The following is a 12,105-nucleotide window of genomic DNA, read 5'->3' on the forward strand; positions in this document are numbered from 1 at the left end:
CCATGCCAAGAGGAAATAGTGCTAGTAACCTAGGAAGTGGTTGCAGGACAAACTGACACCAGAAACCAACAGACAAAGAGTGTATTATCAACAAGGTTACTCCTAAAGGGCATAGGTCTTAATCTCTCACCTGAAAGAAAATAAATAGTGATTGTGGAAATTACTTTTGTTTCAGGTCACAATGGTCACCTTCGATTTGTAGGAACTGCTCTTTTGTTTTCTTTCTTCTCTCTTTTCTAATCTCTTCACCAAGGGTACTCTGAAGAAAGTGAGAGAATTCAACAGAGTTGCCAAAATATATAAACGTATAGGAGATATCGATTTTTCCAATGGTAAAGCTACAAATACATTAAATAAAAACTACTTCCATTTAGATTTACTTTAAAGTATTTAGTGTATTCATTGCAAAGTCTGGGAAGCTTTCATTCTTTGATTTCTTTATTTTGTTTCTTTCTTTGTCTGAATTGAACATGTGCATTGAGGGTGTGTTCATTTCTTCATTTCAATTTCTTTAACAGCCCAGCCGACACAAACTGACTTTATCAAGGCTAAAATAAGGTACTTAGAATGTACACATGTTTTTCAGTCAGATGAGCAAATGGTTCAAAGTCATGTTAGTTGTAAACCTTACTGGTGTCACATGGGTCTATATGGACGATCACAAGGACTGGAGAGTAAAGTTTATTTTCGTAAGTCCTATAATTAAGTGAAGATATTACTCAGTGTGTTAAGTTAACTTTAACTCGTGCATTGATGAACATCTTTCGTTCTGTAGTTAGGCTTCCTTGTCAATCCACAATTTTATCTCACATAGTGTACATTTATTACTAAAGTCAGCATCAAACTTGTCAATGGGTTTTCCCACTGTACTTACGCAGTACACCGCATAGGCATGAAGTGTAAGACATCACACTAAAAAGTTTGATGTTGACTCCACCAACAGGCCTGTAGTTTTGAAAGTTTGTACTTTAACTTTCTGTGCCAATGATGATTGCATTTAGACCTAGCTAATAATTAAGACTGAAGCCTTATGGTCTTCACAGTTATTTTTTCTTTTAACTTTACTATTGATTAATTCATGCAGTATAGAAATAGTTTTTCCAAAGGTAATATCTCTGAGTGGCCATTGACCTTAATTAATTGTGTGAGCATTATGTTATATGGTAGGTGGTACGAACCTTCAAACATCTCCCATGAACTATGCTTCTACTCCTTGACCACAAGAATTGCTAGAGAGTCATTAAAGCTTTAGAGTCCAGCCAGACCTCTCTGAAGCCCTATTATCCAGAGAATTAGACCAGTAATGCAGTATCACCGCTAAAACTGCTAAGTGTTTACTGCAACTTACCATACGGCATACACAAAACAATATTTTAAAATGGCTGCATGTATCCTAAAAGAGTTATGAGGTCAATAACTAGGTCTAGACACATTTTTTATTAGCCTGTTGTGATTCATGAGATTCGCAAATTTAGTTTTTCACAAAAAATCGCTCTCATAAGAGTGACTGTTTTACGAAAGCAAAGTAAAGCTTAAGCAAAGTAAAGCTATAAAAGCATAATTTTGCATAATTTCACAAAAGTTTATTAAATTTTGAAAAATGTAATGAGAAAATATGCAATGTTGTGCACCCTACAAAGACCCTAAGACAACTTGTCCTTCCAACTCCAGCCTCATTGCTCCCCTTGCCATCAACTCCCTCATCTACATCCTACTCGATGACCTCAATTTTCACATCAACGAACTCAATGACGCCAACTCCATCTCTCTCCTGAAGAACCTCAACAGCATCAGCATCACCCAACTGGTCACCCAACCCAGGCACAAAGCCGGACACACACTTGACACCATCTTCACCTCCAGCGACAGAATCAAATTCACCCACATCACGGAACTCACCTAGACCGACCACTACATCATCCATTTACCATCTCTGATGCCCAGAACACCATCTCACAGCACCTCAGCACTACCCACCAAAGCTGGGGCAAGGTACCTGAGACCCAATGGTTGCAGGTACCACACAATCTGAGCCCATGGCAGACCTCGACCAGCCCATCCAGAACTTTACTGCCTGGATCGCTAAATGTGCTGACAGTAGCACCACTGAAACCAGCAAGAACCAACAACACCACCAAACCAGACAGATGGTACACTCCAGAACTCAGAACTACCAAACACAACTGCTACCATCTCGAGGAGCACTGGCACATGACTATGGATCCCTCCAACAGAGCGGCTCACAAAGCAGCCCTTAGCAACTACCACCTCCACATCAAGGAAGCCAAGAGGGCAGCAATAACCGTCCCCTTCAACACCTTGGCCAACCACATGAAGTCTTCAAAATAGTCAAGGATTTCTCCAACCCGACAGTCACAGAGACCACCATCCACCCCTCCCAAGAACTCAGTGACACTCTCTCAGACTACATCCACAGGAAGATCACCACCATCTACAACAACCTGTACCCCTAACCCACCACTCTCAGTCCAATTACCTCTCTCAACCAGAAAACAGCAAACACGCTATAACCACCCAGTCCCTGGTGACCACTCAGACCACCTCAACCATCATGTCGCCCATCCACTCCGGGGCACCCACAGCCCCTGCCCCCACCATCTCTTCAATCTCTGAACCAACCCTATCAGCATGCAACTCACCAGCATTCTTAATACCTACATCTCCACTGCAACCTTCCCAGATGGATGGAACACACGGAGGTCAGATCCCTCCAAAAGAAGCCCTCTGCCAACCCCAGTGACCTCAATAATTATGTACCAATCTCCCTGCTCCCCTACCCTGCCAAAGTACCCAAGAAAGCCATCAACCAACAGCTCACTAAATACCTGGAACTAAACCACCTTCTCGATGCCTCACAATCAGGATTCCGTGCCAACCACAGCATGGAGATCACACTGATTGCTGCCACAGATGACATCAGGACCCGCCGCAACCACAGAGAAATGGTAGCCTTTATACTCCTCAAACTCTGCCGCATTCAATACAGTTTCCCATCACACCCTCTGCGACAGACTTCACAACATTGGCATTCAGCAAAACGCCCTCAAGTGGATCGCCCTTTTCCTCTCAGGATGCACACAGAGCATCCGACTGCCTCCCTTCACCTCCGCACCCAAGGACATCACATGCAGAGTACCCCCAAGGGTCATCCCTCAGCCCCATCCTGTTCAACATCTACATGACCTCCCTTGCAGTCATCTTCAGATCCCACAGACTCAACATAATCTCATACACTGATGGCACTCAACTGATCTGCTCGCTTGCCGAGGACCCATACAGTGCAAAAACCAACTGCTGCAACGTTATGATGTAGCCAAGTACATGAGAGATAACTGCTTCAAACTATACTCCAACAAAAGAGGAGTACTGATCATCAGGAATAACTCGTCCGCATGGGACCACAGCTGGTGGTCAGTAGAACTCAGACCAACACCCACTCTGATAGACCACGCACGCAACCTCTGCATCATTCTTGACAGTCAACTGACCATGAAATGACAAGTCATCTTCGTCGTGTCCTTCAGCTTCTCACCCTCTGCATGCTCCACTGGATCTTCAGATGGATCCCTACCAACACCAGAAAGACCACCGCGCACGCCCTCGTCACCAGCCACCTCAACTATGGCAATGCTTTCTATGCCAGAATTTCCACCCAGCTCCTCAAAAGATTCCAAACCATATAAAGCACGGCAACCAGACTCATCCTGTACATCCCCAAATGGACCGCCATCACCCCTCACCTCAGATACCTCTGCTCGTTACCCATCCAGAAGAGATGCCAGTTCAAGATCCTCACTTACATGTACAAAGTCTACAAAAACAAGGACCATCCTACATCAACCATCGACTATGCTTCCACCACCCTGAAAGACACCTACGTTCTGCCTCACTCACCCATGTACATCGCCCCGCATCTATTGCAGCTACAGCAGGGGCCGCTCCTTCTCCTACATCGTCACCACCAAGACCTGAAACAACCTACCCATCCACCTCTGAACAGCACCCTCCCTGGTAGACTTCAGGAAGAAACTGAAGACCTGGTTCTTCGACGGAGACACAACACCCCCAGTGCCCAGATACCCTTAGGGGGGACAGTGCTGCACTTTACAAATTCTGTTTGATTAATTGAAACAGCCGTGCTCAGTGTCGCTCTGATGTTTCACATTCGGTTAGCACTCAATTCAACAGGTTCAGCCCAGTGTTCGGACTTGTGGTTTTAGCTTACCTTGAAAATAACCAACATCCAGTGAAATCCCCATTCTGAAACTGATAGCTGGTGAAAGATTGGTGAATGGCGTTTTTTTCATCATGTCCAAAGGAACAACCCAGTCCACTGTGCTGTGGGCCTTGAAGTTCAATTCATTGGCTGTGAATATTTGCGAACATCTAACCACTGATAGCATAAAAGAAGAAAGAGTGAAAGTAATATAGAGGAGAACAATTTCACTGGCTTCATCAGCTCTCATTGGGTGGGATCCAAGAGGCTCTTATGGTGGGAACTGATTAGTGATCAAGTGCTCAAATGAATGAATATGAGAATGCAACTGTACAAAGATCGAATGAGCAGTTCAGAGAAGGTTCAAATGGAGGAGTTGGTGAGTAAACCATCCAGTTAGACAGGAACTGAGAGTGATTGAGTGAATGAGGAAGTGAGGGAGTATTTGATAGAGTGAAAAACAAGATAGGGAATGAGTGAGCAAGTGAGCATATGCACAAAAGAGTGCAATGAGCATTGAGTGAGAGTTATTTGCATTGTGTGTGTTAATGTACAATCACAGAAATTAGGTAGCTAATGAGTGAAAATAAGTGAATGGACAAAGAGACTGTTGGTTAAATTTAAGTAACGAGTAAGTGAAAGAACGAAAGAAAATAGATGTAAACTGCTTGGGAGCATGGTGGAACCTCTCAAATATCTATTAAGGGCCTTATTAAGATGTTGGGCACACTCATGTCCGCCCAACACTGTTGTGGAATCAGGACCGACCGAACGACCTCCAGTCAGCCCTCCCAACCTCATCATTGCAGTGCGACCGCACATGGTGCGGTCACATACTCCCATTTCTCTATGGGAGCTTCTGTCGTAAACCGGCCATAGCATAAACTCCCATAGAGAAATGGGAGAGTCTGTTCATCCCTGCACCATGAGGCAGGCATCGTGAGGTGTCTGCATCGCAGTGCAGGGATTAACTGAAGGCACCGTAGGTGCCCCCTCAGCTCCCAAGCGCAGGATGAAGAGGGCCCTGCTAGGGCCTCCCAAATTCGGTTTACAACAGGCTTTCCATGTCGGAAAGCCCGACATGGAAAGCCTGTCGGAAACCTACATCATAATCCCTAGGGTGGAAACGCCATCCATAGGGATTACAGTGAGTCCTCTGGCTGGCCGACGGGCTCAACCCATCGGAATCCAGCCGGAATGACTGTCCAGTTTCACTTTTGACCGCCTGCATCATAATGTGGAGGTCAAAAGTGAAACCTGCGATGAGATTTGGAAAGCCTCCAACCTGCGGTCGGAGGATTTCCGAGTCTCATCGTAATGAGGCCTTAAGTGTGTAAAGTGGTTTAGTGGTAGAAGGTGGAGAAGCTTTTTAGTGTAGGCAAAGCTCTTTTTATTAGCAAGACTAATGATGATATTTATTGCCTCTTGCACAGTGGAGTTTGTATTAATGTGACTCACTGACTCATTAAATGTGTGTTGTTATAGAAGCAAAGTGTTGGAAGTTGTTTATATGTAATTAATTGTGGTAAAACCTGATTCATTTCAGAGTCAATCACGATGTTAATGTTGTTTTTATGTGTAAATTATAGTGCTAGTTCCCAGAGATAGCTTTTGTGTTAAAGTGGTTTGTAAAAAAGGCAATGTTAATCACATTTTATCAATTGTAAGTATGTGTGAGTAAAGGAGTGATTACGTTATGTGGATGAAGGCAAATAAGAGAGTATTCTTTAGTGGTGTGCAAAATGTGCGTAAATTCCTTTTGTATAAGTACATAAAACGTAGGGAAAATCATGTGAAATACAAATCTGGCATTCAGTGTAATATTTTAGTGTCCTCGTGTCCATTTTGGACACGAAAATGCATTTTTCTCTGAAAACAAAAGCACAAAAAACATAAATGACATTTTTTTTGCATTGTTCTCATTCTCATTACGTAACGTGGTGGTATGGTGTAATTTTGAGAATTACACATTACAAGCATAAAGCAAAAGGCTCACATTACACAACATTATACTGGAGTCAGGAAAAATGTCACCCAGACCTAGTATTTATGATTGAAGAAATGAGTAGGAGTGGGCAGTTAAATTATGAGCAAAAAAATCAGTGAGAGAAGTACAATACAGTGATAAAAAGATTGAAAAGTTGAGTTGGTGTGTTCATGAAGGACTGAATGAATGAACGAATGAATGAATGAATGAATGAACTAAAGTTTATGAAAAAGAAGCATGAAATGACAAGGACATACATGAACAGTCAATTACTAATTTCAAAAGTCTAAGATGAACCAGTGAGTTAAGGAATGAGTGAATTACCCAACCCTCTTAATTTGTTAGCATGCTGTGTGTCATTCACATTTTTATTCCACCCTCTACAGCATACAGCATGGATCAGGCAACTTCGGGCATTCTTTGACTTCACTGTGAGTGATGGCATTCTGCCTTTTAACAAGGAGAACATATATACGTAAAGTTGTCCCCTTCAGTGCCAAGGACTACGGTGCCATTTTGTGCTTTTTTAGACCAAAATAGAATTTTGCTTTGAGCCAATGTGTGTGTACACACACACACATATATAAATATGTATGTGTGCATATGTATATAAATATATACATATATTCACTGAAAAAATCATAGGTTACAGGGACATTATAGTTAGGCTCAGTTTAGCTTCACTAGTACAAAACATGTGAAATTCAGCAGAGCTGAGCTAACTATAAGTCGGGCCCCCGCAGTGCACTGCTTATGACCTGACATATTACATCACTCATGACATGGTCATCTTCGGTCCCTTGGGGCCCGGCATTTTACATTTTTTTACATATGTTTGAAAGGGAGAGGTAGGCAAGCAGCCCCTCTCCCGAGCCATTTTTGGGTTGGGGCCTGCCCATTTTTTTATTTTTTACAGGAAAAGAGAGGGGGGCCACAGGCTGATACTCACCCCAGGGACCCCATCCCCCATAGCCATGCCTTTATTTATTTATTTAAAAAATGGGGAAGGAGGCCTGAACGGCCCCCCTCCCAGGAGGATATCAGCCCGGGTTACCCCATTCCCCGGGGCCAGGACTTTATTTATTTATTAGAAAATTGAAGTGGGGGCCCGAGTGCACCCCTTTGTTTGCCGATATCTGCCCCGGGTACCCCATCTACTGGGGCCTGGCCTCTTAATTGGGGACCTGAAGGCCCTGTGGTCCTTGCTGGCTCCCCTCCTCCTGCTGGAGCTCACATTGCTTTGAGACCCACAGAGCTGCTCCCTGGGTCCCAAAGCAAAGTGTGCATTTCCCTGCTCACTGCACAGTGCTTCCTCCATGCCATAGCAAACCGCAGTGTCCCAGTGGTGGGCACCCCAGGACAATGCTGGAGCCTGCCCTGGTGGATGGCAGTCCCCAGGGCCATGAAGGGCTCCACAAGGGGGCCCGCACAGCCCCTCTCCCGAGTTAAGTAAGCCCCGGGAGGTGGCGGTCGCTGGGGCTGGGAGTCTGAAACAGACCCCCTTCATTATTTAATTGCAGCCTCAGGGAGGTGGTGCGGTCTCCTGGGCAGCGGGGGGAGGGGCCCAGGGCCCCTCCAAACATGTTATGTGAGTCCTGGGAAAGTGGTGGTCCCCGTGGCCGGGGGACCCAGATTATTTATTGTAGCCCAGGGAAAGTGGCAGTCCCTGGTACAGCAGGGGGGCTGGGTGGACCCCTCACAAATATATTTTGTTTGTCCTGAGGACGTGGCAGTTCCCGGGGCCTGGGGTCTGAGATGGACCCCCTTTATTATATCATTGTAGCCCCGGGGCGGTGGCAATCCCAGGGGCAGTGGGGGGGGCAGGCCTGCCCCCCGCAAATATGTTATGTGAGCCCGAGGAAGTGGCGGTCCCCGGATCTGTGGGGGAGGTAATAGGACCTCCCTTGCATTGTTCTTTTAATAAATATTATATGTGCCCCAGGGAGGTGGCAGTCCCCGGAGATTAGAAAAAGCCTAGAAAGGTCCCAAGAGCCCCCCTTACCCGCATGCCCCCGGGATTTGGCGCACCCAGGGACTTTAGAATTTTTTAAAAATGTTTGTTTACCCAGCGGGGTCCCTGTGGGACCCCCCACCATATCTGGTAGGTCCATGTTTTCCTACCCTGCCCCCTTTTCTTTATTTTTTACTTTTTTCTGGGACTCAAGTTGAAGTCGAGTCCCAAGATGGCTGCCAACACTTCCTGGTTGAAGTGTTGGCAGCCAATTACATTTTAGTAGGATCCACGAGCCCACTGCAAGGACTCGCGTCCCAAGATATCTACATTTTTTAAAGTTAGATGTCTGAAAAACGGCTGAATTTGGTGCAATTCCATTCAGCAGTTCGGGCTGTAGTCGTGTTCAAAACATGAAAAATCAATAATGTGCGGATCCTAGGTGTCCTGGAAAAATCTGAAGGGCAGTCTACAGATCTCTTCGTAGAAGATCTTATTCTGAAGCACTTGCAGCCCAAGGAGCTAGGGAAGTTTTTCGTTATCGTGACAGCTCATAGGGTTCCCGGAGGTCAGCCTAAACCAGAGGCCCCCCTCGTCCAATCCTGGCTAGGGTACTGAACTTCCATGACCGAGATGTGATACTCCAGCATGCTAGGGTGGGACCACCCTTGAAGTACGAAAACGCGGACATAACATTCTTCCCGGACTTCACCCAGTTAGTTCAGAGACAGCGACGCTCCTTTCTGGGAATCAAAAAAGCATTGTGAGATAAAGGATACAAATATGCCATGCTGTTTACAGCCAGGCTTCGAGTTGAGGCAGATGGTAGAGCCTGGTTTTTTGAACATCCAGAATCAGCGGCAGAGTGGCTGGACAATCGCTGATCAGTGGAACATTTGACACAGTGGTGAGACCGTGGGGAGTGTGGGTGGGGTTGGTTGGGTGCAGCGAGGCACGGGGTAATCCTCCAGGCAGATCTAAGCATGCCAGGACCCGGACCTAAATAGAGGACACACCAGCAAGTAATTTCAGACATTCTGGGCCTTCTCTGCTCCTATCGTTGTGGGGTGACTTGAAATATTTGGATAAAGTTGTGAGATTGGGTTTTCTGAGTGGGGGGGATGGGAAGGGGGGCACAACGTACCCTACGTTCTATACTTAGTCATTTGGTGGGGCGACGGGCACTCTGCAAGTTTAGTCATGGGCAGTTCGAAGCCCGGAGTGCAGGGGAGCAGGAAGGGGGGCAGTTGAGAGGGACTGTTTATGTTGTTTGAATCAATGTTGTTGAAGGAACACTTCAATCGACTACACTGGATGATGACATAGAGCAGGAGCAATGCACGATTACGATTACAGATGGGTACACAGTGAGACGTTGGGGTTAGAGTCCTAGCTGGAATGTCAACGGGCTGGGTGATAAAATCAAGCGTAGCATGGTGCTTCAGTATTTCAAGAGGCAGGCCCCTGATATTATCGTGTTGCAAGAAACTCACCTGATCAGCAACATGTGCCAAGCTATGAACCAAGGGGGGTACAGGCTGGTGGCGCACGCGGGTTTTACAACAGGTTCCAGAGGGGTGCGCATATTGGTCAGGAACTCATTCCCTTTCATGGCGCAGTCTACATGGTCTAACAACAGGGGTAGATATGTGGGAATATCAGGGCAGTGAGAAAGTCAGACTATCACGTGTGTTTCAATATATGTTACCCCCGGCCTTCAGAGTGAGACATATAAAGACCTGAGTACAGTGCTGCTGACATTCTCGCTGGGTCTCCTCAATGTAGGGGGAGACTTTAACGCTGTTGTATCCAGTGAGTTGGATCGTCACCCCCCAAGGGGCATTCGGCCGGCGCAGAGGTGGCTCTCCAACTTCCTTGAGGCCATGGGGCTGGTAGATGGATGGAGGATACATAACCTGGATAGAGCCCAATATACCTTCCGGTCCGGTGCCCATTTAAGTCTGTCCTGTATTGACTATATCTTGGTTCCGGCGGCGCAGGCCTGTGATATCCAAGAGATTTGTCACCTAGGTAGGGGTTTCTCGGATCATTCTCCGGAATGGATGCGACTGGCCCTGGGCCACATTAGTGTAGGGAGGGTTGCCCCCATTAACCTGTGGCACCTACGTGACCCTGCCATTCGTGAAAAAATTGATTAAGACTACTGATCATTATTTCCTGGAAAATGAGGGAAGCCTATAAATCAGTTGTCCGTAGGGAAGCTCTATCCCTCATTGCGGGTAAGAAAAAGGACAAGCAAAAAGATTTGGAGAGGGCGGGGGAGGAAGTGCTCGAACTGGAGGAGGAACTGGAATATGTAGTGATGCCTGAAAAGGTGCACTTGTTGAGCTTAAAGCAAGATGAATTCAGAGGCATAGCGACGGATAGGGCTGGGGCATAGGGGAGAGAGAGGCAGAGTAGACTTTATTAGCATGGGGATAAGGCAGGGAAATTGATTGCATGGTTGGATAGGAAGGAATGGGCATCACGACTGGTACCCGAACTAACAGGTGAGGGTGCCGGTCCCATCACAGACCCGCAACGCATAGCTGACCGCTTTGCAGACCACTATCAGGATGTTTACAGAACGGAGGGACAATACACCGAGGGAGACAATGTAGACCTCCTTCGAGATATTGCACTCCCCACCCTGGCCGATGAGAACCGTGAATACCTGGAGTCGGGCTTTTCTATTGATGAGTTGGCTCAGGCTATACGAGCGATTAATTCTGGTAAAGCATCGGGTCCTAATGGTATCCCAATAGAGCTCTACAAGCTGAGACCGGACAAGATAGCTCCTCGCCTCCATTCAATGTTTATGGAAAGTAGGGACAAGGGGACACTTTCAATAGATCAAAGAATTGCCAATATTGTGGTTATTCATAAAGAAGGCAAGCCTAAAACTCTTTGTACGTCCTATAGACCGATATCACTGCTCAATGCTGAGCCTAAGATCCTAGCTAAGATGCTGGCTACATGCCTGGTAAAAGTGATTGATACCTTGGTGCACCCTGACTAGTCTAGCTTCATGCCACACTGTAACACCACCTTAAACCTACGCCAACTCCATGGGGTGTTGGGTAGGGCTACGACCATCTTGGAACCTGCAGTCCTGGTGTCACTAGACGCCACCATGGCGTTTGACATGGTGGAGTGGCCGTATCTCTTTGCTGTCTTAGACAAGATGGGATTTTGACCCCAGTATGTGAGCTGGATACGGTTGTTATATTCTAAACCTATGGCCCAAGTTGTTGTGAACAATCGCAAGTCAGTGACGTTTGAACTTAGCCGTGGAACGCGTCAAGGATGTCCCCTGTCCCCGCTTCTCTTTGCCCTGGTGTTGGAACCATTGGCGGCGTGGATCCGCGGAGATCCAATGATTCGCGGTATGCGCTGGGCCCCGGACTGGGAGGACCGGATTTCGCTATATGCAGACGATGTGCTGCTGTATCTGACATCACCGAGGGCCTCCCTGATATGCCTACTAGATATTCTCGCAATATTTGGCAGATATTCCGGATTTACCATAAACTGGTCTAAATTAGGGGTGGGCGGAATTTGCGTAGTCGCGCTACGCAAATCTCCGCGAAATGGTTCAAAATGTCCACGAACACGCAGAAATTCCGCGAACACACGGAATTGCTTATTCGCAATGCTTTTTTCCTGTTCGCGACCGCTGTTTGCGTGCTCGGGGGGAAATATCCCACGAACACGCATTTTGAGATTGCGAACAAACAAAAAATTCCACGAAGCCGCAGAACGCAGAATTTTGGGCAATTCCGTGTTCTCTGCAGAACGCGAAATTACCCAAATTCCGCAAATTCCGCGAGCGGAACGGAATTTACCGCCCAGGCCTAGTCTAAATCCATGATTTATGTCCTGCAAGGCAAACCGCCGGTTCCCCCGAAAGGCTGCCAGATACAGATTGCC

The sequence above is a fragment of the Triturus cristatus genome, chromosome 7 (assembly GCF_964204655.1).
Source record: "Triturus cristatus chromosome 7, aTriCri1.1, whole genome shotgun sequence".
Classification (NCBI taxonomy): Eukaryota; Metazoa; Chordata; class Amphibia; order Caudata; family Salamandridae; genus Triturus; species Triturus cristatus.